The sequence below is a fragment of the Cydia pomonella genome, chromosome 11, assembly GCF_033807575.1.
Source record: "Cydia pomonella isolate Wapato2018A chromosome 11, ilCydPomo1, whole genome shotgun sequence".
In the NCBI taxonomy this organism is placed as follows: Eukaryota; Metazoa; Arthropoda; class Insecta; order Lepidoptera; family Tortricidae; genus Cydia; species Cydia pomonella.
The window spans coordinates 22996217-23022756 of record NC_084713.1 but is presented as its reverse complement, the minus strand read 5'-3'; the positions used below and the strand labels follow the sequence as shown (position 1 = coordinate 23022756).

Here is a 26540-nt window from a genome sequence, read left to right as displayed (position 1 = left end):
TAAACGGTTTGCCTCCTCTTTTTTGTTTCGGACGGCTAAAGAATGGAATGCGCTCCCGCCCTCTGTATTCCCTGATAAATATGACCTCGGTCTCTTTAAAGCAAGAGTAAATAGGCTACTACTGAATCGGTGAGCTCCATCTTAGGCCCTGTCTTCACTTTCCATCAGGTGTGACTAGAGCCAATCGCCGATCAGTTTTTTATAAAAAAAAAAAATTTCAAATTACAGAAAATTGAACCATGTCATTTTGAAATGAAGTTTATAATGATTGTTCGCAAGCATCTTCTGTCAGAAGAACTTAAATAAGTTTCACCATCATGTATATGTACATAGTTATATGTATTGGTCTATCTTTTATACATTATATAAGTAGTAGTATTTAACTATTTATATATTTTTAATATTATTTGACTTCGCGTTTAATTTTTTCCTTATTATTTGTTATTCTTTTTTCCTGCACCAACATACACAAATGTCTCTGTTTGACCCAATGGTTGACTGATAGAGAATGCCTTTTGGCATTAAGTTCGCGATTTGTACATTTTTCTTTATGTGTGCAATAAAGTTTAAATAAATAAATTGTTATAGGGTGGTCATTTTTGCCATACAAAATCGAAGTTTGCCCGTGAAAGGGTAAATCTAGGTTTTCGTATCACTTTATTGATGTTGTTGGTTGTTGTTTGGACCCGGGTACGTCCTTAAACTACGACCAAAAGCGAGGTATGGGCACTGTGAATGTCATCTCGCTTTGTCTGGTAGGGCACAGCGCAGCGGATGTCATTCCAGATCTAGAGCAGAGCCCAACTGTGGAAGTACCTCCACTTTACAGAAAACCGCAACCAAATAACACTAGACCAGTGGTTCCTAACCTTTTCAGTCCTGTCACCCCTAAAACTAACTAGGGATCCTGATTTTATCCCTTCTCCCAATAATCATCAATAGTCTTTCTTATAGGTCTAATCTTTGTTGTCTTTAATTAAGCTTATTGCCCCCGTGAAATACCAGTTTTACCACGGGGGTAATTACCTCCAGGAATGCACGTAATATCTCTGGAGTTCCAGGCATCCATAGGCTACGGTAACCACTTACCATCAGGCGGGCCGTATGCTTGTTTGCCACCGACATAGTATTAAAAAAACCGTGGTGAAAACGAATTTTCACTGGTCAAATCAAAACTAGTTTTCGCAAAGTGTCTTGGTGGCGATCTGGTGATATCGAAAACTAGTTTTAACACTTTTAACTAGGGAAAACACTTTTTCACTAAAAACGGGTTATTGTTTGAACATTCAAGTTCACAATCCACAGTCGCACAAAAACAATGTCCTTTGTTTATGGAAATACATAATATTTCCATGATGTACCATGCTTACAACAGAAGCGCAATTAATTTAGGCCCCTTTGTTATAGTTTCACATGGGGTTTCCATGGTCCATTTATTAAAAATACAAGAAATTTTCAACCTTAATACATTATCTTAAGGACTTACCATTTATATAGGTTAATTGTGACATGTTGGGCAATAGATGTGCACATTAATAATACGATTAGCAACTATAAATCTGAATTAAGTATGGTTGGCTACGGTAGAATAATGTCTATATCTGTGCGGGTCATGGGCTCATGGGGCGTATCTAACAAAGTAAACGCTCGAAATGGTTTTGCACATTTACAAGTAATAAATACATTTAAATTCTAAAAGGATCTTTTATTTCATTTCTGTATAAGTTCCAGCTACTTTTTAACGATAGAAAACACCGTGAAATCTGGTTACCACATCCCAATGTTGAGCATTACCTCATTGTACAAATAGTTGAACTAACTACTCATTGATATCTTTTGATCTATTGTTTTGTTACCTGAGTGCCTCGCGTGCTTTATCATTTTGGTATAGATGGCGCTACTTACCTACTGGATTTGGATTATAGCTTTATTAGTTGTTCTAAGGAGTTTTTTATTTACTTTACTAAGAGAATATTTTCTTTAGCAAAATCATTATATGTTAATATCATTATTAAAATACAATTAACATATCGGCAACGCTCGCCGCACAAATATCGAGTTATGATTGATGCTTCCTCTTCCGAGTGATGTAATATGAAATTTCACGGTTTCGTTATATGACTATTATGGTATCGCATATCATGTAAACATGATAATAACCGACTATTGTTTTATAAACGAGTATCGCACTGCTGGAGAAAGGCTTTTCTCTCTTTAGTTCACTTATAAATAAGTCTAACCCTGTAGGGTGGCCCAAATATACATTGACGAAAATGTTGACTGTCGGTCCGATTCGAATAATGATTAAGACACGTTTAAGATCTTGGAAAGATCTTTATAAGATCGATTACTAAACGACATGTCAAAATTGTCGAGTTTTTGATTCCGCTGTGATCCAACAAGATCTGTCTACGATATTTCTAACGTCAAAGTGACATTGGTTGCCCGAATCGAACTGCTTCTGTCAATTATACGACATATAAACGATATCTAAATGAGAACTTATCGTAACCAGAACTTATCGTTATCTATCTCATTCTTCGAATCGACTTTTATCGCGTCGTATTTCAAAGTCGATTATCGCGTCGTTTTACTGATTCGGTTATCGCGTCTTTTCCGCGTCATTAGGCGGATCGTATAAGTGATCTTCTTTGCGCCAAATACGGCGCCATTCGCTGGTTTTCAGTGCGTTATCAGTGGTGTTTTATTGTGAGTGGTGAGTGGGGAGTGAGTGCTGCTGGCGCTGCTCTGCCGTAGCAGCGGGACAGCTGAATCAAACCAAGGTGGAGAGAGAGAGAGAGAGAGAGAGGAGCGGAGACCAGCAACTGCGCGCGGTCAGTATTGCCAAGATTCTCTTTGGTATTTACTAAGCGGCAGGGTAGTGATAGCTTTTGGAGTAGTGCCTTATCAAACAACCTGCAAACTCCTGCTTAACCAACAACCCGCTTTTCGCCATTGCCTACAACTAACGCTTTGTGGCCCTCTTTACCACGCTCGCGCTCACCCTCTTTCTTGCTGTGTTAGGACTAGTAAGTCTTTCTAGCCCCTTTCTTAAGGTATCTTCAGCATCAATAAATGCACCATTTATCGCTACAACGTCATTTCTTAAATGTCAAATACTGCGCCAATTCAAGCGCCAATTTTCGAGCTTTTACAGCGTTGGAAAGCACCAATAAATGCGCCATTTATCGCGTCGCTAGTGTCGCTACAAGTGCTACAACGTCGTTTCGCGTCGTCGCGAGATGTCTACAAGGCTTCCATCGAAAGCGCAATAACCAAATACTGGAAAGCGTTCTGCACGGGCCAGAAGAAGGAAGACCTGTGGAAGACGTCGTATAGGGTAATCAAAAAGTGTGCAGCGAATCGAGCAAAAACAGAAGAATGTCTACTTAAATCCCCGCTAGACGGAACAACTCTGGAACCAATCCAATCAGCGCAGCTCTTGTTAAAAAATATTCTATCCAGAGGACGATCCCGAAAGCGATTCGCAACACCATATAGAAATCGGGGAAAACGCGGAGATGATCCGGATACACAGTCTACAGCAGGCCAAATCACATGAATTCATACCTTTTACAGAAGGAGAAATGACCACAGTGCTGGCAGGGATGAATCCAAAGAAGGCCCCAGGGGGGGGGACCGTATAATATCAGATATAGTCGAAAGAGCTATAAGGGCTACTCCCCTAATATAGACCTATTTAACCAATGTCTGCACCACTCCTATTTCCCAATAATCTGGAAAGGGGCATACATACCGGTTATACCCAAACCAGGCAAAGAGGATAATGCAACCCCAAAGGCCCATAAACCAATCGGGCTACTACTAGTTCTAGGCAAAGTTTATGAAAAAATCATCAGAAGACTCACGTGGGAACTGCCAAGAAACGAAAAAAATTAGCCCAAGGCAATATGGTTTCACCCCGCAGAAAAGTACTGAGGATGCTGTATACGACGCCATAACCTACATCCAAAACGACCTAAAGAAGTAACAAGTAGTAGCACTAGTGTCAATGCACATAGCGGGAGCGTTTGACTCAGCCTGGTGGCCAGCCATAATCACAGAGCTAGAGAAGAAAAAGATTGATAAACACATAATTATATACTCAGTACCATCTGTAACTACCTCAGTAACCGGAAAGTGAAGCTCAGTTATAGTTGTTAGATTTGTAGCTGGCCCCCAACGGCTTATCCTTTGTCCATTGTTAACTAAAACGGCGCGTGCCACTACCTGCAAAAAAGGGTCGTATAATTCTATTTGGCACCTGAGCGCGGGCTAGTCCAACGCTCAAATATATAACGCTGTATAGGAACAGCGTTAATAACGATAATTTTTATCAACCATATGTCCACCCACTTGGATTGCCTATTGTATTGTAGACGTTTACTTTTCTAACAAGGTTTTCAACAATAACAAAACACTGCTGCCCAGTACTCTATTTTAACTGCGCCATTCGTAATATCTTTATTGTCTTTGCCGATACGATAAGACAGCGACAGCCGATGGCTCAGACAGATACAGCTGACATTATGTCCAACTTGTTATACTTATCTTATCTTGGGGTCGCTCCAGTTTTCACAGCCTTTTAATATTTTGAAGGCAAATCAAATGGCAGATTGTTATCTGTGATTGACAGTTTCTAACAATATACCTGCATTTGACATTGTGATTAGCAGGGCCCGTACTTTTCATGCTTCATGATTCCCATTAATATTTTCGTAATAATTAATCATTTATCAACCTCTTTAGGTAAGTTATACATATACTTGACAATCAGTACAGAAACGTCTAACTGACTTTCATCTTACTGTCACTCAAATAAATAATAGATTATTAATTTATTATATAATACATATTTTTGATTTTTAACAGCGTAACAAGCTTTTATTCTCGTAACAAGTATTTATTTTGATGCCCGTCAATAAGTAAGTTATCTAAATTTGTAGTATTGTAAAACAACTTCCTGTATGTTAAATTACGTCATTTTTGCGTCAACGGCATGAAAAGTACGGGCCCTGGTGATTAGCAATACTAGAGTAAAATTAGAGCTAAAGCACGATTCAACATCGCGTGTATCTACTGAGAACTTGATATTGATATTTTTTACCCCCACATTGCAAGGTTTAAGAAATGCTTGGCTGACATCCTTTTCTCCTCTTTCACTGACAGATGACATCAGCTTTGACTTAGGTTTGTCTCATTTGCGATGTTAATTCTTAATAATGTAAAGTTTATTACTCTGTTATAAGTATTGTGATGTTTAGATAGTTATTTGTTGGTGTTAAATTAATTTGTATCATTTCCGCTTATTTGTAAAGCATGCTGTGTACACTTGTTTTGGGTCTTTTGTATGTTTCATGATATTTTACGATTTCTGTAAAGTGTTCCCAATAAAGTACCCGGACTTTTGGACCCGGGTATGTCCTTAAACTACGTCCAAAAGAGAGGTATGGGCAATGCGAATGTCATCTCGCCTTGTGTGGTAGGGCACAGCACAGCAGATGTCATTCCAGATCTAGAGCAGAGCCCAACTGGGGAAGTACCTCCACCTTACAGAAAACCGCAGCCAAATAACACTTGACCCTACTCATAGTGTTGTGTTCCTGCCGGTCAGTAAGGTTGCCAGAGCTCAACGAGGGGGGTGGGGTTAGGGTCGGCAACGCGCATGTAACTCCTCTGGAGTTGCAGGTGTACATAGGCTACGGAGACTGCTTACCATCAGGCAGGCCGTATGCTTGTTTGCCACCGACGTAGTATAAAAAAAAGGTAAAATAAATAAATAAACTGCTAGAAAAACGAGTTTTGCGTGGGAATTATATTATTATGTTGAGTTGCATATCTACCTTGCGTTATTGGGTGTACGAAAGTCCGAACTGACTCTTTCAATAGTTTCCATATTTGGCCAAATGAATTGTTCCATTTGTTCTATTGAGACGCATCTCCGAATGATCACAATTGCAATATTGCACCATCTTGTAGGTGTATGGTCTGTAGGAGTTACAGATCACTTACATGCACGATTAAGCAAAAGACTCGCGGTTACCACACATTTAGCAGTTTCCCTCCCGAGTGCACTGGTAACAGTCACGGATTAAGACATTTTTGTATGAGTACTATGTCATCTCCTGTCTCTGAGGTCGTAAATAAGATTTAATTTGCTTACAAGTCGTTTCGCATGCGAAAAATGTGTCCGTCTAGTCTTACTTCAGTTTAGCGGCAGTCACAACTTCTTCAACTTCTTCAAATTAACAATTATAAATGTCAAAAAAATGTTTTATAGGAAAATAATATGGTGTATGTATTGTAGAAAAAAAATGGTTCAGATTACAACTTACTGGTAAGGAAAACGCAGCAGAAAAATACTTACAATAAGATGGTCCGACGATCTGGTTCAGATCGTAGGGAACTGAAGGATGAGGACAGCGCACGAACGACTGTTAAGGGGATGGCCTATGTCCAGCAGTGGACCTCTTTCTGCTGATATGATGATGATGATGACTGGTGTGGCTTACAAGTAAAATATCACTTGTGTAGGCTCCTGACGGTATTCGTAAACGTTTTATAAAGCGGTGTCTATAAGCCATATAGTTAATGGCAAGGGTTGACCAATCAAACAATAGCTTTCGTCACCGCCATAATTGCTCCTTTGTCGGCTAAGTGGATCGGCAGATGAAAGGGAGTTATAGATCGCCGATAAAGGATTTTTTGTTCTCAATGCATTGCCAAAGATGCTGCCTACACTTACTTTTGGAACTGCGAGCGTACTTACCCGAAGGACTGCACATTTTCAGAAAGCTATTAGGTTTTTTGAATGCATTGTCCAAGAAAACTAGATCTGTCATACCCGGGTTTTGATGATGAACTAGTTTTTTTTTTTAATACTACGTCGGTGGCAAACAAGCATACGGCCTGCCTGATGGTAAGCAGTCTCCGTAGCCTATGTACACCTGCAACTCCAGAGGAGTTACATGCGCGTTGCCGACCCTAACCCCACCCCCCTCGTTGAGCTCTGGCAACCTTACTCACCGGCAGGAACACAACACTATGAGTAGGGTCAAGTGTTATTTGGCTGCGGTTTTCTGTAAGGTGGAGGTACTTCCCCAGTTAGGCTCTGCTCTAGATCTGAAATGACATCCACTGTGCTGTGCCCTACCACACAAGGCGAGATGACATTCACAATGCCCATACCTCTCTTTTAAAGAAGTTTACTGACGGATTGCCATTTAAAAAGTTATAAGTGGCAACAAATAGTGAAAGAAATATTCTCTGCCGCGTACCATGGCACGGTTTTTCACAGGATCGGTTTACTCTACTCGTACTTTTACAAACAAGCTTTGAGTTTCATGAAACCGTCATACCTGCACTTCTTCTTCTTTCTATCCTGTTACCCACCCAACTCTTGCTCCACGGAAAGGCGCCAAGTAAATTTAGGGCGACCATGATTCCGTTTTCCTGGCAACTCCCCGGTCAGTCCCACTTTGGACAGGTGGGTGTCAGACTTCTTGAGGATATGCCCAATCCAATGCCATTTGGGCATCTTCACTTTACTATATAAATAGACAAAAAGTCATGCGACGTATACCTATACGTATAATGATGACCGGTCTGACCTAGTGGGTAGTGACCCTGCCTATGAAGCTGATGGTCCCGGGTTCAAATCCTGGTAAGAGCATATATTTGTGTGATGAACACGGATATTTTTTTCTGAGTCATGGGTGTTTTCTATGGATTTAAGTATTTATAATTATATATATCGTTGTCTAGGTACCTTACTGAGCTTACTGTGGGACTTAGTCAATTTGTGTAATAATAATAATGTCCTATAATATATATTTACAGTACATATGGTGCTACTTTACCGCACTAGTGCGAAAATTAGCATATTACGTTACCGTGTCGAACATTTAAAGGGCCATATGTATGTAAAACGTTGTAAGTAAGTAAGTAAGTAAATATTCTTTATTGCACCAACAATTATACATTTTACATACATGTAAAACTACAAATGAATACATTACACAAATGAATACGTTGTACATACATGTGCGAATAGGTAATTCGCAACTCGTGTCGATTTAAAACACTCCCTTCGGTCGTGTTTTTATTTATCGCCACTCGTTTCGAATTTCCTATTTTTCGCACTTGTATCGTAATGTACTATTATTTTTATTTTATACCTACTTGTAGTAATATAACAATAAATCATGAAGCATAATATTTGACTAGAAATAGCGCTCTGAGAAAATTTTATCGTGTTAAAATTAAGAACATCTAACGGATCTCAATACGATCGAACGTAAGCAGATATGTATCAAAGTGCTCTTATTATAACAGCATATTTTATTGTAACAATTACCGACGCTTCGAGCGATGAGTGAAGCAACTCGTGTTGCATTCCAACTTGGGATTTCTAATACTAATGCATTATAATGCAGCCTAAATTTTTGCTGAAAAAAAAAAAAGCTTGGAATACCTACTTAGATGTTGCACTAGATACCTAACTTGCCTAAAGGGAAATTAGTATTATTTTCAGACTTGATGTGTTAGAAACTATAACTTATACATGGTGTTGTTATTGAATTCCGTTAACTCCGGGTATGGGTGCATATAGCGTTGTTGTAACAGGCATTACATTTAATTCAAACAAACAATTGAAAACGGTGACATCAATGTCATTTCGATCATCGATCGTTCGAGATAGTACTTAGGTACGTTTAGTAGCAAATGTATGAACTCGTACTAAACACTAATCGATATGTAAATAGGCCCAAAAGCAAGTGGCCTAATAAGAATTTTTTTATTGATTATCTCCTATTAAGTAAAATACCCGTGTCTTTGAGAAAGTTACTCAATTTAAGCTCAGGAATGCACCCTTGAGAAAGTAAAGCCCACAGACTCCGTTGGTTGGGCCACCTTGAGAGAATGGGCGAAGATCGGAACGTAAAAAAATCGTACCTGGGTCGCCTAGCAGGAGGACGTCCTATCGGACAGCCCAGGTATCGCTGGAGCGACATGGTGAAGGCAGATCTGCGCGAGCTTTGAGTCAACACTTGGCGAGAGGTCGCACAAGACCGAGAAATGGCGCTGTCTTGTGTCGGACGCCAAGTCTCATTTTGGGTCGCTGAGCCAACGGAGTAAGTTAGTAAGTAATGCATCCTTGAAATAAAAAAAAAACACGGTGTATAGATACAGCGTGTTTTTTTGATACGAACTCAAAAGCAAAGGGTTGTTAGTTTAGGTTTAGGCGTTTATGAACGCACTTTTATAGGTTTTATATAAAAATGATGAATTTTATTTTTCCTTATAAAAGAAATCATCAGGCAATGTACCACTACCAGCGATTGAAAATAAACATAGATGACGAACTAGCTCTGCAAAATGACCCCACACATATTGTGCCGATGCGGGCGGGGCGTCAACTTTGTGCCGCGGAGCTATTTAGTTCGTAAATGGCGGCCCGTTGTCACAGTCGTAGTAAGAAGTATTAAAATTATATCTTTAATAAAAAAAATATGCCTTCTTGTGCGGATAAATGATGTGCTAGTCGTTCCAACAAACACTGGAAACAATATGGAATTACTTTTCACGTATAGTTTAGCTAGGATCATATTATTTTGATTTCTCTTGATAAAACAGGTTTCATATGGGGATGATGTTATGCATTTTAAACAATCGTTGATATCAAGAAACTTTCATTTTAAATTTGTTCAGGTTGTTATTTTGATAATTTAAATTCGTGATAGTAAATACGAATCGTCGTTGTAGGTGGCGCTTTTTTATGTGTAGGTACATTTTTACTAAGTAAAGATCTCGCTGCTATTTATAACTTTTCGTTAAATTCGCGGAAGGCTGGACCGATTTGGCTAATTTTGGTATTGCAATATTTCTAGGTCCAGGGACGGTTTGAACGGTGAAAAAATATGGAAAGAATGCAAGTGTGGGTGTTAAACCTACGTGGATCGTAAATAATAATACACGCACTTAATAAACAATATGTAATGTTCGAAATACAGTTAAAAAGTTATAATTATTTAAGTTAGTATTAAACACAAGCGGTTAGCACAGGCACACACAGTTCACCGAAACACTAGTTAGGTTCATGCACCATACCATTTATATTAGTCCATGAATCCATAGGTTAGTATCACGATAAGCTACTAGTCAAGTACGCGATAGGATTTAACTGGCGCTGACGATGCGCGAGCGATCGATCCCGTGACGTTAGGTAACACTGATGACAGATGCGGTAGCTAGGATGCTAACAACGGTTGCCAGCCCGCGCGCCGCCATGTTGTCGGCTGTCGTGAGTGGGTCCACACGAAAAAGGTTTTGTGACTCTGTTTTGTTTGTGTACTTTGATGTGGAGTAGGCCACACAAAGAAAATAGAAATAACAATAATGATATTTCCCCATTCCCATACAAACTGTTCCTACGACGACGTGTTCAATACGAATTTCTGCATGAACGATACAATGTATTAATTGGTTCGGAGGCTTAATTGCCTTTAAACACGTGCGACGAACGAACAAATATTAATACTCTTTAAAATAAAATAACAAATTATCATACAAAAATATAGCATTTAAAACGTTCTATATCGCATGAAACCGTCTACGTGAAGTTGGTTTCCATTGACATGTATTTTCAAGTGTCAATGCTACAGCCAATCACAGCGCCTTATTTTATAATACACCAATCGTAGTTTGGGTGGTTTAAATTGACTAATCATGGTCAAACGCAGTTTCGTCGAAGAAAACAAGACGTCAAAATCGACGAGTTGCAATTGGTCCGTTACGAGTACTGCGTGTTTTAATAGTGGGGCCACTTTTACGCTGATATTTTGTTTGAGATTAGTCTTCTATGTTTTTTTCGTTCGCTGACCACTACTTTGTTTTAATTCAAAACGTCGCATTTAATGTCGTTACCTCACAAATGTCACAAGTACTTGTTCAATGTTTAGCATTATTTCTCTTTTATTTAGCTATTTCATGGAAATACAGAGTATACAGACTAAAACATATCTAAACATAAAACTAATTAAGGGCCTACTAAAGCCGCGAATACCGGTTCGTAAGCCACGCCCGCTAGCTTCCTCACTCCCCGCTAGCACGCACACATGGAAGCGCTCCGCGGAGTCCGCGGCGCACGTGTAGGTGAAAGCTCCATCTAGCGTTACAAAAGTTAACTACGATTATACGTGGTCGGCCAGAAACTTAATTCTTAGAAAATAAAAAAGATGGCGTTATTACTTGCTACTAGAAATAAAAAAATATATTGTTGTAAATTGTAATAAATCTGAGACTACAATATAGCCAATTTTTATTGTTGATTTGGAAGATGTTAATAGTATAGTTAATTGTAAGTATAACACTACCTATCTTTTTAAATTCGGTATCTTACATTGTTAGTTATCATATTTTATTTAGTAATATATTGTTGAGGCAGGAAATACAGGGTGCCGTTTTCCGACGACCAATTTTTCGGATGATAGTGAATCACAGTTGTCAGTGGGAACTACCTACATATAAAAAAAGAAAAAAGTAAGTAATATGGTAACAACGAAAACTACCAAAAAAAGTGAAGTAAGTATTTTTATTACGCTGAAATATGTAATATTCAACTAATTAGATACTAATTATTAGATTTAGAACTTAGATTTAAGGAATTTTAGTAAGTAGTTATATTCAAATACAATTATTATATTGTTCATGAATAAATAAATAATAATAATAAGCCCCCAGGGCAGCTTGTGGCGAGCTGAATGGGAAGTGACGTCCCTTGGGTCCCATACCCCCGAGAGTCGGCCAGGTCCCTCTCCGGCTTGCCTTGATTGGCCGGCTGGAGTGAACACTGAGCAGGGGCCGCAGGACTCTCACCTCTGGCTTGCCTTTACCGGCCGTCCAGAGTGGGGTGTCAGAGCTATAAGCTCGCAGGGTGGAAGTGAAATTTGCATAAGACGCGAGTTGGCACAGTGGCTGCTTACAGCCACTGGGTAGAAAGCGGCGTACACCTCTCCACACCCTGAGCCGCTCACGCAATGTTGTCCCCTTGTCGCTCCGTGCGAGCGGCCGTTTTCGGGGACCCATATTGTGAGTTGGCAAGTCACCACCTGCCCATTTTGTCGTGTTTTTAAAAACATATGATCAGGGCAGGTGCCATAGTATTCTCCATAGTCTCGGTTACCAGTCCACTTGCAACTCAACCCAATAGCCCGGTTTATTTTGGTACCCTTTTTTTTACAATAGTCCTACAGTAACCGGGGCTTGACCTTGGGTGCACTGCTATAGTGTGAACAGGGATAATCGTCGGTTGGTGTCACGTTACATTTAGAGTAAATTGTCTTATTACAAGGGGCCTCTACGTGTTGGCTTCGGCCCCACGCACGCCTTTCAAATGTCCGGGATCCCATGGTCCCGAGAATTTGTAAAAGACAGATAATAATAATAATAACTTTTAAACAATTACTCAAACAATCAGGGTGATTCTTAAATTGTGTCCAGAAAAATATTTTTTCATAAAAGCTTTTTATTTTTCACATATTGTTACGTATAAAAAGCATTTTTTGATACATATGGTCAAGCTTAATACCCTCAGGAAAGGTAAATAAAATGAGTACATAATCACGGTTGTCACAAAGTGTCCCTCAGTCGTGACGTTTCAGCATTTTGGCGGCCAACTCCACTATTTTGAATTATACAATATTTTTAATATAGCCTAAGTATAACTACGACACATCGAATGACAGCTCATACGTTGAAATTCGTCAAACTAGCGCTGTAGAGCGTGACAAAGAACCGGATACACATCATACATCCACATACACGCGGAAACCATTTTTCTGCTTTGGCAGTTGGGCAATAATAACAAATGAACGTATCTAATAAAATCCATTTCTAAAGAGTGACTATGCCTCTAAATTAATCAAACGAATTGAGAATGTCACGACCACGTGTCTATATGTCATGAACATGGATTCAAAAGTCCGTGGTGGGGACAGAATTTTGAGGCCACTGTCGTGAAAATTTGAAACATGTTCGGTATTACCTAAAAATTTCCTTTGACTTTGCAAATATTAAATAATTAGCTCAATCTCGAATGTAGTAGGTATATCTTATGTTACAAACAATAACGTGAAATGAGTACTGACTTTTAAAACTCAAACACGGCGGTGACGCGTTAAGGTTGACCTTTGTTTTTTCTTTAATTAACACAAATAAATAATTTTCGACAACACTTCTCCCTTCAGCCATTTGCAAATATGACACCAACACAGTATTGCTGTTCTAAAAAAATAGCGTTAAAAAGGCTGCCAGACGTAAAGGTAACTTTCTACCGAGTACTGCATGTTTATGTTACCACGCGCGGCGGTGACACGAAAACTGATCTCGTATGTTATTAAATTTTTTATAAAGTCGTTATATATCCATACAATTTTTAAACCGTATTGTGGAATAGGTGTAAGTGTTAACATTTGATATAAAATTCTTCCAAAATCACTTTCAAAGAAAAATAAGATATCATAAAATCCGAGGAAGTCACACTACACGTTTCGTGACATTTCGAACTTCTTAATATGTTTCTAATAAATGCTCTTAGGATATTAGGTTGACATAAAACTAGAGGTAAATTACTAAGTAAGTATTCAGTTAACTTATTTTCTTAAAAATATATGCTATTCTTTTTTATTTTGTTTGTTATTTTGACTGTTTTTAATTTAAGTTAATTTGTATTGTATTTTCGTTTGTTTGTGATGTTATTATGGGTCTTTCACCTGAAATAAACGATTTCATAATATCGTTCCCCTGCTTTGGTTCACTGTGATTTTCATTCCCGTGTGTTTTGATATAAAATGTATTCTTCATGGGCATGTACAATGTTAAATCATATGTCAAGTAAATGATTATTTACTTTCATGGATTAAGTAAATTTATCGTAATCATAACAGTTGATCAAAGACATACTTATTTCTTTTCCCCTGGTTCTCATTCCATCCCTTTGGACTGGGGTTTCAACTAAAATCAACGCTTGGCACTTCGTTCTATAGATCTTAAAAATAACATTAAGTTGCTAAGAGCGTTCTATGATTCAGTGTATTATTTTGGAACTAATTGTTCCGAAATTCATTGTCATTATGTCATTCCTTGTCATTCCCTTATCGGTTTTTTTCATTCCCTCGTCGCTTTTAGATTGATGGGCTTATATTGAAATTATATTTAATAATCTGATTTCAAAGAACGACCCTTCAATGCCCGCCATAAGCTAATTGGTTGGCTAATGGTTTCAAGAGCATGGACAAATAAAGTATAGACTAACATTATCAACACAGAATCGCGTTCCTCTGAAATGAAAAGTTTGATCGGGATATCCATAATTGCACAAAGCCGTCTATTAGGAACTACTTTAATTATCAGACAGTTAGACAAGAGGTTGAAACAACTGTTAAATGGTGGTATCTACTATAGCAGTTGCCTAAACTTACAGGAGAGCGATTTTGTAAAGACATTGTTAGTAAGCGATTTTGCTAAGTATAAAACTTTAATCGTCTTTGTCAAGACTAAGATATATTAATAAGGTATAAAAGTAGAGCGGTATAATTTTAAAATCTGAAAAAAAAAGTAATTAAAAACAGTTTAAGTTCTAAGATGTACATTATCAAAAACCATCCTGTATATTATGTTAACATTTATAGTATTTTTCAAACTCGATGGGTAGGGTGACAGGTGTTATCTCTATATAATTTTAACCTAAAAACGCCAAATCTCGCAAAATCGTATTGAAACAACACTGTCAGCATACCCATATAAAAAAAAAAAACTATAGATAGCACCACACACGAGCTGAATTTTCTTTGAATGGCAATTTTAAGAAAAGGACGATTCGGTACGTTTTTCTTATTGCTCCTTGTCAAGTAAAATCAAACTGAAAAGCATACTTACTTTACTCTTTGCTGAAAAGTCATATTAGTCATTGACGTTTTGACAGTATCCTGTTAAATAAATTATGTGAATTATGTTCTTAAGGCATGCGGATTACAAATCAGAGGTCGCTGGTTCAAACCCCGGCCCGTGCAAACGAGTTTTTTTTTTCTAATAAATGTGTTGATTTTTTCGTTTTTTTATATAATAAGTAGGTATATTTGTTTTACATAAAGATTACCTAGGCTATACAAAAATTGGTATGAATAAAATAAAATTATTCGTGTCATTAAAATATGTTTTTTATACACATATTTAAAAGAATAACTTTATTTCTGTATAAGACAGACAAGATTTACTTTTACAATAAAATAGAAAATAAGGAATAAAGATATTATATAGGAACAAAAAAAGAAAACAAAAAGTTGCGATTAGATTGGTCTATAGATGTCTCGCATTTTTTCTTTGGTGTCTACACGACCACACAGCTACCGATACATTACAGAAGCTGTCGAATTTCCTTACCCGTTGTAATTGTTCAAAGAGTATTAGACTTTGACGTAGCTAAACAAACACGCACACATGCGTAACGTATAGGCCTGTAAAGATAGCTCCATTCGTAGTAGACCTCCGATTCCGTTACTAGTTAATAGAGCTACGACTCAACGTTTATTGGATATGTCGATTTTACGTAATTTGGAGCGCTGCGCGATTTGACATAGGTCTTACCTCTTTGAGGCACCACGGCCATCTAACATTACTGGCATAAAGGACGCATTTATGACTTTGACGCATGACAGAAAGAGAAACCGAACTGCGTAAAATGGGCGTTTTCTGTTGAATTCATAAAATCAAAAACGAGAATAAATCCGTTTGTATAAGATAATAAGTTAATATTTAGTTGAATGATGTTTAAGACGAGATGAAAACCTTTACTTTAAAGTGGATTATGCTGGATGAAGATGTGTTTTCTAGTTGCACTGAGGTAAACACTAAACATGTAGATGTAACTTTGGATTTATATTCTATCGAGAAAATTTTAAGCCTTTTTGTTTCGACTAGTATCATACCTCTTATCATATAGTCAAGATACATATATCCGAAAATCACGCCAGTTTGTTTCCGGAGCTAGCCCCTGCCACGCTTCAAAGATCCCGTTATTTTTCGATGCAGGGCCTTAAAAACTAACTTAAATAACATAAATAAAAAATAACTTAAATAAGCTAAACCTATAAATAAAATAAAATTAACACAAAAAACCTAATCATAAAAAAATACCCCATCCAGCAGGTCCGCCTGCGGCATGGTGCCCAGCATTCATTATGCTGGCGGCGTTTTCTCGCTGTACCGCCAGGGCGATACGTTGCGAGAAGTACGCGCCAGCCCTGGGGTCTCCTGTGGTGTCAATCATCCGTGCCGACAGAGCCCTCACAAAGGTCTTTTATAGCACTAAAACCAACGTCTAAGTTTGCGGCTATATCAAAATATACACTGTATAACTTCTAAAATATTTATCATAAGATTATTAAAAAAAAAAAGATCATCGAGGTCTTTTATTTGATATATCGCACAGTTTACAATCTATATATCAATATATATCAACTCTTTTATCAATTTTTTTTTATACTACGTCGGTGGCAACCAAGCATACGGCCCGCCTGATGGTAAGCAGTCTCCGTAGCCTATGTACGCCTGCAACTCCAGAGGAGTTACATGCGCGTTGCCGACCCTAAACCCCCCCCCCCCCCCCTCGTCGAGCTCTGGCAACCTTACTCACCGGCAGGAACACGACACTATGAGTAGGGTCTAGTGTTAATTGGCTGCTGTTTTCTGTAAGGTGGAGGTATTTCCCCAGTTGGGCTCTGCTCTAGATCTGGAAGGACATCCACTAGCTGTGCCCTACCACACAAAGCGAGATGACATTCACAATGCCCATACCTCTCTTTTGGACGTAGTTTAAGGACGTACCCGGGTCCAAAATATCCATTATATCTATGTCTTTTATTAGGTCACCAACTTACATGTGTTTTGGTCACACGTTTCAACGTAATATGTTGGGAAGCCAGGCAAGCAGACACACCAGTGATCATACAGTGTATTTTTTCAATTCGGAATCCTAAAACCAAATACATAAACCGATATTATACATAGTTAATATATATTAGCAAATAAACACGTCCCACATTACTTTTATACTTCTTGATATTCCATATTAGTCTTTAAGATTAGGCAAACATTGCGTCAAACCCACTTATGGCCAGTTAATAGTCAACATGGGTGGTAGGTACCTACTAATATAAGTATCATTAAAAAAATAAACAAAAAAGTGTACGCATGTTCTTCAAAGCTAGAGTAAATAGGTATATCATAGGTAAGCGTGCTCCACCGTAGACCGCATCATCACTTACCATCAGGTGTGATCGTGGTCAAACGCCTACCTATCCTCCATTAAATAAAAAAATGTTTTATAAATAAAGATAAAGTAGGCCAAGATCCCGATTTTATTAGTGCAATTACAATATAAACAGCTTCTGTCCATCATAATACCTATTACTATATTAACAAGACATTCGTACAGTCAGCGACAGCGCATACGAACGTTATTCTTACAATGATAATTATAGAAGAGGTAGCTGGAAAAATTACTGTCTTGGGTGAGATTTGAACTCACGGCCTCTGGATCGATACTCCAGCGCTCTGCCACCTGAGCCACCAAGACCTCACCCATAGGCAGCAAATTCAAGTCTCACGCAAGACAGTAATTTTTCCACTGTTAAATTTATACTTACTTTTTTTTGCCGACCGGTTTGGCCTAGTGGATAGTGACCCTGCCTACGAAGCTGATGGTCCCGGGTTCAAATCCTGGCAAGGGCATTTATTCGTGTGATGAGCATGGATATTTGTTCCTGAGTCATGGGTGTTTTCTATGTAGGTATTTTAGTATTTATAAATATTTATATATTATATATATCGTTGTCTAAGTACCCTCAACACAAGCCTTATTGAGCTTACTGTGGGACTTAGTCAATTTGTGTAATAATGTCCTATAATATTTATAAAAAAAAAAAAAAACATTTATTCAGCGAATAGGCCAAAGGGGCACTTTTACATGTAATTTTTTTACAATATGACAAAAAGGGTAGACCTCGGTGGACTTTCTCTGATCAAACCGGGGAAATCCTGAAGAAAGGCCAGGTCAAGAGCACCCTAAACCGACGAGCGTGTCAGAGGAATGTTATGAAAGTGAGGGAAGCGAAAGAGTTACCTATATCAGAATCGTAGCAAGTGGAAATCCGTCGTCTCTGCCTACCCCTCCAGGAAATAGGCATGATTATATGTATATGTATGTATGTATCTATGTATGATAATTATACGGTAGCTCAACGAGGGGGGGGGGGGTTTAGGGTCGGCAACGCGCATGTAACTCCTCTGGAGTTGCAGGCGTACATAGGCTACGGAGACTGCTTACCATCAGGCTGGCCGTATGCTTGTTTGCCATCGACGTAGTATAAAAAAAAACATGCTGTTTAATTTGCTGTACGCTATCGCTAGTCTTTTTGATAAACTTAAATCAGCTGTTTTATAGATTTAGGTGAATCATATTTCGGTATTTTGAGTGGAATAGCCATGTTTGTTGCGATTTCTAGGTTGCCCCATAATGACTTAAGGATGAAGATATGTGAAGCTACCACTGTTGGTGACTGTACATAGTGTACATGTAACTAGACAAGGCGCTGCGTAGGCGCACTCGGTCAGACAATGCCTAAAGCGACATCTCCATCTTTGGTTACACTGCATTCAATGAAATAAAGGGAACCTTTCTTATAATTGTAGTCTGTAAGTAAGGGGTATTTTGCCGAATGTGTCAATCTTCTTTCAAACGACTACATTTGTCCTCTAAGAAGCGTAGTAATAAAAAAACCCCTATGTATAGAGTCTGGCTAGCCAAATATTGTTGACAAATTTTTCCTTGTTGTATGTATCTATCACCAATTGTCTATGATTTAATAAAAAACCTAAAGGCTGTTGTTAATTTATGTCATCCAAACATTGGAACGTAACGAGTTACTCAAAACCAATATATTGAAGAAATCTGTAGAGTGAAGTGACTGGTCAGTAGTAATTTGATTTAACAATATAAAATATATAAAAAATCTTGGCGAAACATATCTATATATGTCTTTGTATTTTACATAGTGGTAGACATTATGTGAGCTGACTTTGAGTGCACGTCAACGTATATTTAACTGATTTCCTTAGGTACCCTTGTGCACAGAATATCAAATATATGTTCTAGTATCAAAACTATAATTCCTACTAGATAAACTGACCAGCCCAAGATTTTTTTAATTTGATGCCAAAAAATTGTGTAATATTTCGGTAGCCAGACTAAAACTATATAACTTTTTAAAGTAGGGAATAGCCCAAAAAATACATGTTGTTTAAATAATGTTTGGTTGTAAAAAAACAATACAATAGTTTGATATTACAGCACCACGGATTAAGTGTGGATCCTATTTAAGCGTCTGCATGATGGTGTTATTTTCCTTTATGCATTTTTTTATGGAGTTATACAAATGTATTTTCTTTTTTCTATAAATTATCACGCTATTTAGGAGTCAAAAATTGCATCTTCTATGACCAGAACATCACACTATAATTTTAATATAACTTTTGAAATCAAAATATAGATACTTATTTGGTTTTTAACTCAGACGACAAAAACAAACATTAGGTATAAGACATTTTTGAGAAGTCGCATTCCGCAAAATTATTAGCTCAGTCGGTCCCTCATATCGATGTACCAAACTTAAGCAACCGCTTAAATTGCGTTAAAACACTTAAGCTTAATAAAATCACGCAATTATTAATTGATTTAGCGAATACTATTACTCGGGTCCTCGCGTGATGACATGATTGATGCTTCGTGGCGCGTGCAAGACAAGTGATGGCAGATCATGATGAACATCACAAAAAAGGGCCTTTAATAATTATTGACGTAATTATTTCGACAGTTTGATACTGGAATTTGTAACGCTTATGTCAAATTAAATTAATAATGGCAATATTAAGGTGTGCGTTTTTTTAAAGCTAAAAATGTCAAACCACACACTCCAGCGTTATATATACACAAATGTATACTTTATTTGAAAGCATGAGGACGATAGCGGATGATCGACATAAGTACGAGCCGTTATATCGCGGTTTTACAGCGGCAGTTTTACTCGCAACTCGTAGGCCCTGACCGCGGGCGAGTAAAATCCGCGGTTTAGCGGCTCGTCGGTAAAGCTCGCCGGTGTATCATTGCAATACCGCGGTCGACGGCGGTGCGACGAGCCGATAGTCCTTAACGGTCAAGATCAGTATCGCGGCAAAACTGCCGGCTCGGCTCGCCGGCCAAGATCGTCACGCGGTATTACACGGCGAGCCGAGTCAAAAATTAAACATACTTGACGAGCCACTAGCCAAGATCGTCGGTATATAAAACCGCGGCATTGCAATGATACACCACCGAGCTTTACCGACGAGCCGCAAAACCGCGGTTTACTCGCCCGTCGAACAGAGCCTTAATGAAGCTTTATGAGCAGGACAGCTAATGGTGTTTTTCACTATCTTTTGACTTTACTTGTCGCACATTATTTGTCCGAACGAACTGTAACGAAGTGGCAACTAGTTCTACAAACATTCGCACCTTTTTCACTGAACTCCTCACAATGGCCGCCCATATCGTCGGCCACTACAATAAGTACCTATTATTGTCAGTCACTTATCAACAATCATCGTTGACCATTCTTGTCTATCAAGATTATTGCCATCATTGTGCTGTTGTCAAATTTGGTCAGTTTTGTTTACCTGACATTGGCATTTAGAGTACAACAATGAAACTAATTTTCTATGGAAGCGAACAGAAGTCCCTTATCTCTGTACTTTTTTACCGAGTAGGTTCTTCTTAATTATGGATATACATACCATAATAGTCAGTGATCGGAACTATGGGAGTAAAACTTTAACAAAACTTATCAAGCGGACGTAAAAAGAGTGCTTATAGCCTTAAACATATTCGAATATCTATGAATGTAAATATTTTTATGGCTGTAAGTACTATACTATTCCTATCCCTATGGACATGAATATTTTTAGGGCTGTATGCAGTATTTTATGTCCGCTTAACAAGTTTTGTTAAAGTTTTACTCCCATAGTTCCGATCACTGATAATAGTCCTTATAAAAGCTAAAAACTATTGTTATTTTTGTGAGTTATAATTGTCAGAGTTTTTTAATTTGCAATTTATAATATTTGTTTGATTTGGAATTTCTATTCCCAAACAAACTCACTACTTAACTACTACTCATTACCTAAGCATCTTTCCGTTTTAGTATCCATAAAAATAATTCTTAATTACAAAAATTGTACCTAGCCACAGGAGCGCTGTGACAGTATTTTGCGAGATATACCATCCGTCCCTCTCTAATAAATACAGTTAGAAAAAGACGGACAGTCTACTGACGCACCGCTCCTGTGAGTCCACTGACTACCTAAAAATGTACCTGTCATATAATATTTGAAAAATCTGGTAAAGCAATGAGCGCAACGCAACCAAGTGCGATTTCTTTGCACAATTTACTAACGACAAATAAAATAATAAATGAGGACAAAATAAACAAGAAATATCGTAATGTATATATTGTATATGTAATGTATATGTATATGAAATAAAAACTCTTTTGTCTAAGACTGTACCATTGAATTAATCGTTAATCATTAGTCAAACACGTGCTACAACTACGAATGGCGCTAAGCTAAATGATCATGTCAGCCGCTACTATTAGTCACTTCGGACCGGTTTCCTCATACAAAACCGCAAGTTCCGACAATATTCCCCAATTTGGTCAATTTGGGATTATCAAGACTAGATTATTAATATTCTTTTACATTCAACTTGATTACTCACTAAACGTACCAAAGATTGATCCAATGAGGTATAACTTTTTTTCTGGTATCAAAATTTCCCCCGCTACACACACACACGTGGGTCCGAGTGGTCCGACGAATGGGCCCAGAGATTGAGATAGCTGCGTGTGTCAACATTTCCACAGCAACCTATGCACGTAACTACACGTTAAATACGCCTCCCACGTGGGTGCATTGGTCAGCTGCGTGAAACCACATTCCCCACTGCGGTACACGCGGCCCACGTTACGCACGAAATGGGCCACGCACACGCACTCGGCTGCACGGGGGAAGAGGTGCAACGCAGTTGGGGACACCTTTCCACTGCAACCCACTCTATCTCGTTTCAGCTGTTATCAGGAACGTTCTGTTGAAATGTAGACTGTAGAGCTCGTTCGTCTGCAGCGTGGGTCGCGGTGGGGCTTCGTGGGGAGCACTTCAGAACAGGCCACGCGTGTATCATTGACGTCATTTCATGCGTAGCGTACTAGTGCACTGCTGTGGAAGCTATCTACTTACATTTTAATCCGAAACGTATTTTTACTCACGTGAGTAGCTTGTCCGTGCGCAGCAGTGGGGCTCCGGCTTTATCTTATCTTATCTTATTATTATCTTATTATCTTATCTTATCTTAAAAAAGTGGCGGGCGCAGTATTTAGGGTGAAGTCACATCTATCAGCATAGAATCGCATTTTGTAATACAAAAACGCAATGTTGTATGAAGATGCGTCCGCACCCCGTCATCCTTCCGCAGCGATTCAGCTTCAGCATTAAGTGCGTATAAGTGTGGCTATCCATTTAACATACTGAATAATGTTCACTCATGATAAAGCATGAGAACGGCTGCTTAAGATTAAGACGTGATACTAGATGCTTGCGAATAAGAATAGGTAGTTGATTACGCGTGAGGCATGACGCTTACGATCGATAACGGCTGCTTAAGCGTGAGCCGGGATGCTTGCGAATGAGAAAGCAAAAATATTTCTGCTTTCTCATTCGCAGGCATCCCGGTTATTTGCTGGTGCAAAAATATCCTTTGCAAAGGCAAAGCCAAAGCCAAAGCAGCTGCCAAAGGGGCAGGATATTTCTTTAAATCTGCCACAAGTGTTACAAAACTTCCATTGGTAACCCTAGTTTTCCGTAGTGGATTAATCCACGTCCTTTGTCTTTTGCGTTTTTCCCTTTTAATTGCTTCTGGAATACACGCTAGGATAATAACGTTTATAATTGACCTATCTATAACGGTTTTCAACTTCAACTGCGGTGTAACGTATAAGCGTAATAAAGCTTGTGTTGTGTTGGCATCCTTTAGCAGCTAAGAGCATGCGATGGCATACTTTAGCAGATAAAAGCATGCGATAGTATACTTTTGCAGTTAAAAGCATGCGATAGCATACTTTTGCAGTTAAAAGCATGCGATAGCATACTTTTGCAGTTAAAAGCATGCGATAGCATACTCTAGCAGATAAAACCATGCGATAGCGCATTTTAGCAGCTGAAAACATGTAACAGCATACTTTAACTTGCGATGCGTATAGTGTGTCCAAAATCATCCAGCTAAATGCGATTCGATGCCGATAGATGTGACTCGGTTCTTAAACTTGCCTACTTTTTTATTAGTTTTAAACGCACCGCATACAATCTTTTCTGCTTTGCCATAAGGTTGACTGGTAGAGAATGCCTCATGGCATTAAGTTCGCCTTTTGTACATTAAGTTTTTCTTTTGTGCAATAAAGTTTTAAATAAAATAAATGAATACTTTCAAGATTTCATACTGTTATAATTTGAATGAGTTCAAATTTCTCGTCTGTTCGCTAGTACCATAGACATAGTTTGCATATGTTTGCGGTAGGCCCTCAGGGCCCTCTGAGCCGAAGAACCACCGCCTCAAGTACCCTAATTCATTATTTGTGTCTTTATCAGCGGTATTTGTTCATTGAAGTGCGACACTTATGTATGCGTACGCATGCCGATGGCGATGGCACCCAGTTTCATCACACGGCTCATCCCTATAAGGCGACGTCGCCAAAAGTAGGTAGTGTTCTTGTTTTATATATTTTGTTATTTGACGAACGGTCTGGCCTAGTGGGTGGTGACCCTGCCTATGAAGCCGATGGTCCTGGGTTTGAACACTGGTAGCGGCATTTATTTTTGTGTGATGAGCACAGATATTTGTCCCTGGGTCATGGATGTTTTCTATGTATTTAAGTATTTTCTATTATACGAGTATATATCGTTGTCGGAGTACCCACAACACAAGCCTTCTTGAGCTTACCGTTGGACTTAGTCAATTTGCGTAAGAATTCCCTATAATATTTATTATTTATTATTAATTATTACTTATTTATGGAACTTTTGTTGTAACTTCAGCCGTTTTCTAATTCAATTCAATTCAAAAAAATGAAGAATTGCTAAATAGCACACAAACATGATGTCAAAATGAAATTCAATTTACATCAATAGTATTTAACTTCGGATTATTCTCTAAATCATCAGTTTCCTGTGACGCCTACGTTGATAATCGTCATCGATGTTCATTTTAATTAACGTTCTTAAAAAGATGTTTTCGATTCAAAGGGTTTTCTGGGCCAATTATGGACCGATTCAAAGATTATTTAAAAACCTCCCATGCTAATTTGATCATGACTCAGTAGCAATTTTAACGTAAGATTATATAAATTTTATTATTTTGGTATTCAATTTATACACGCTCGTCGGTTTAGGGTGCTCTTGACCTGGCCTTTCTTCAGGATTTCCCCGATTTGATCAGAGAAAGTCCGCCGAGGTATACTCCTTCCAGCTCACTCTTCTACTTCTCCCTTATACACTCTCTTTGTCAACCTTCTTTCACTCATTCTTTCCACGTGTCCAAACCATCTCAACAATGAAAGTGAAGGAAGCGAAAGAGGTATGTCAGGATCGTAGCAAGTGGAAATCCGTGGTCTCTGCCTACCCCTACGGGAAATAGGTTGCATGCATGTATGTATGTATTCAATTTATTTACCTTAAACACCTTAAGGTCATAGTAAAAGAACATTTTTGAGATTTGTCCAAAGGCTATGTCATGGCTATGTCAGTTGCGTAATTTCGCATATTGAAAAACTTGCTTCGAAATTCTATCATTCTTGAATCATCTTTCAAACTCTTTCATCACAAACCATCCAACCGGAACAGCTATCACCATTCAATCGTGTGCACACGTCTAACAGATCGATTCTAGATACAAACTATTTTAGACCTAATTCTACATATACCAATATACATTGTAGTGTCCAATATTACACAGTACATGTGCACTTTATCACGTAGTTATAAGGTTTAAAATAGGTTACTTATTCATGTCAACGACGTTTCGTTTAAGGTTCACATTGGAACGTATCTAGTTCTTAACATAAGTAATTTCTAATATTGATGATCGACATAATCGATTGTACAATCGATTCGGGTTTGAAGACAGATCGATCAACATATCGAGTATTGTTCTAATTTCCTTTGATCGTTATCTGTTTGATTCGATTATATCGTTATTGTTGATTGTCAGTTTTAGTTTTGTTTCATATGTATTTGATTGCTCAAGCTTACATTAAATTAGGTAAAGCAATGTTCAGTATACAGTTAGCATCGATAGTAGCGGAAAGATTAACACGCCAAAAGTACAAAAGTACTTGCCACCCTCTTATACTAAGAATATTATTATTATACATTTCCAAAAGAATCTTTTCGTGGAAAGAATGAGTGAAAGAAGGTTAACAAAGAGAGTGTATAAGGGAGAAGTAGAAGAGGGAGCTGGAAGGGGTAGACCTCGGCGGACTTTCTCTGATCAAATCGGGGAAATCCTGAAGAAAGGCCAGGTCAAGAGCACCCTAAACCGACGAGCGTGTATGAGGAATGTCATGAAAGTGAAGGAAGCGAAAGAGGTATGTCAGGATCGTAGCAAGTGGAAATCCGTGGTCTCTGCCTACCCCTTCGGGAAATAGGCGTGATTATATGTATGTATGTACTTTTCCAAATACACATATACATAATTATATATTTTTGTTAAGATAGATTCAAAGATTCAAATAATATATTTAGATAGAACACAGTTATCTAAGGATGCTACAAGATACAAGTAATACGTTCATTCATACGTGTAGATAATCATTACAACTTATAAAACAAAGTCTCCCGCCGCGTCTGTCGGTTTGTATGTATGTTTGCGATAAACTCTAAAACTACTGAACGGATTTTCAAGTGGTTTTCGGCTATCAACAGAGTAATTTTTGAGGAAGGTTTAGGTGTAATTTATGAAGGTTTTGTGAAACCCGCGCGAAGCCGGGTGGATCGCTAGTAATTTACATACAATAAAAATATACAAAACGACGTCTGAGTACACGACGCGACGCGATGTCTAGGGACGCAGTTGAACAAATTGAAAATGGATTAACAATGTCAAGGCTGTATAAGGTAGAATACTTAATTATTAATATAAAAAAATAATGAAAAAAAGAAAAAAAATTAAAACAAAAATGAAATCAAAATTTCAGTCTGATTCAAATATTTTACGAGTAATACACCATATACACCGTGTTTTTATTGAACTCCGTTAACTCCGGGGTGTCGGTAAATACGTTTAAATAAACTAAATGGCATAGTTAATTTTAAAAAAAATCTTTAATATTTTTTAACTATAT

At 38.1% G+C, this 26540-nt stretch overlaps 1 non-coding gene across 1 annotated transcript; it reads right to left on the bottom strand.

Moving 5' to 3' along the window:
- Nucleotides 1-17562: 17562 nt before the first annotated feature.
- On the bottom strand, nt 17563-17635 carry Trnad-auc (transfer RNA aspartic acid (anticodon AUC)). Its single transcript has one exon. It is a non-coding gene; the product is annotated as a tRNA-Asp (tRNA).
- Between the last annotated feature and the right edge of the window lie 8905 nt (nt 17636-26540).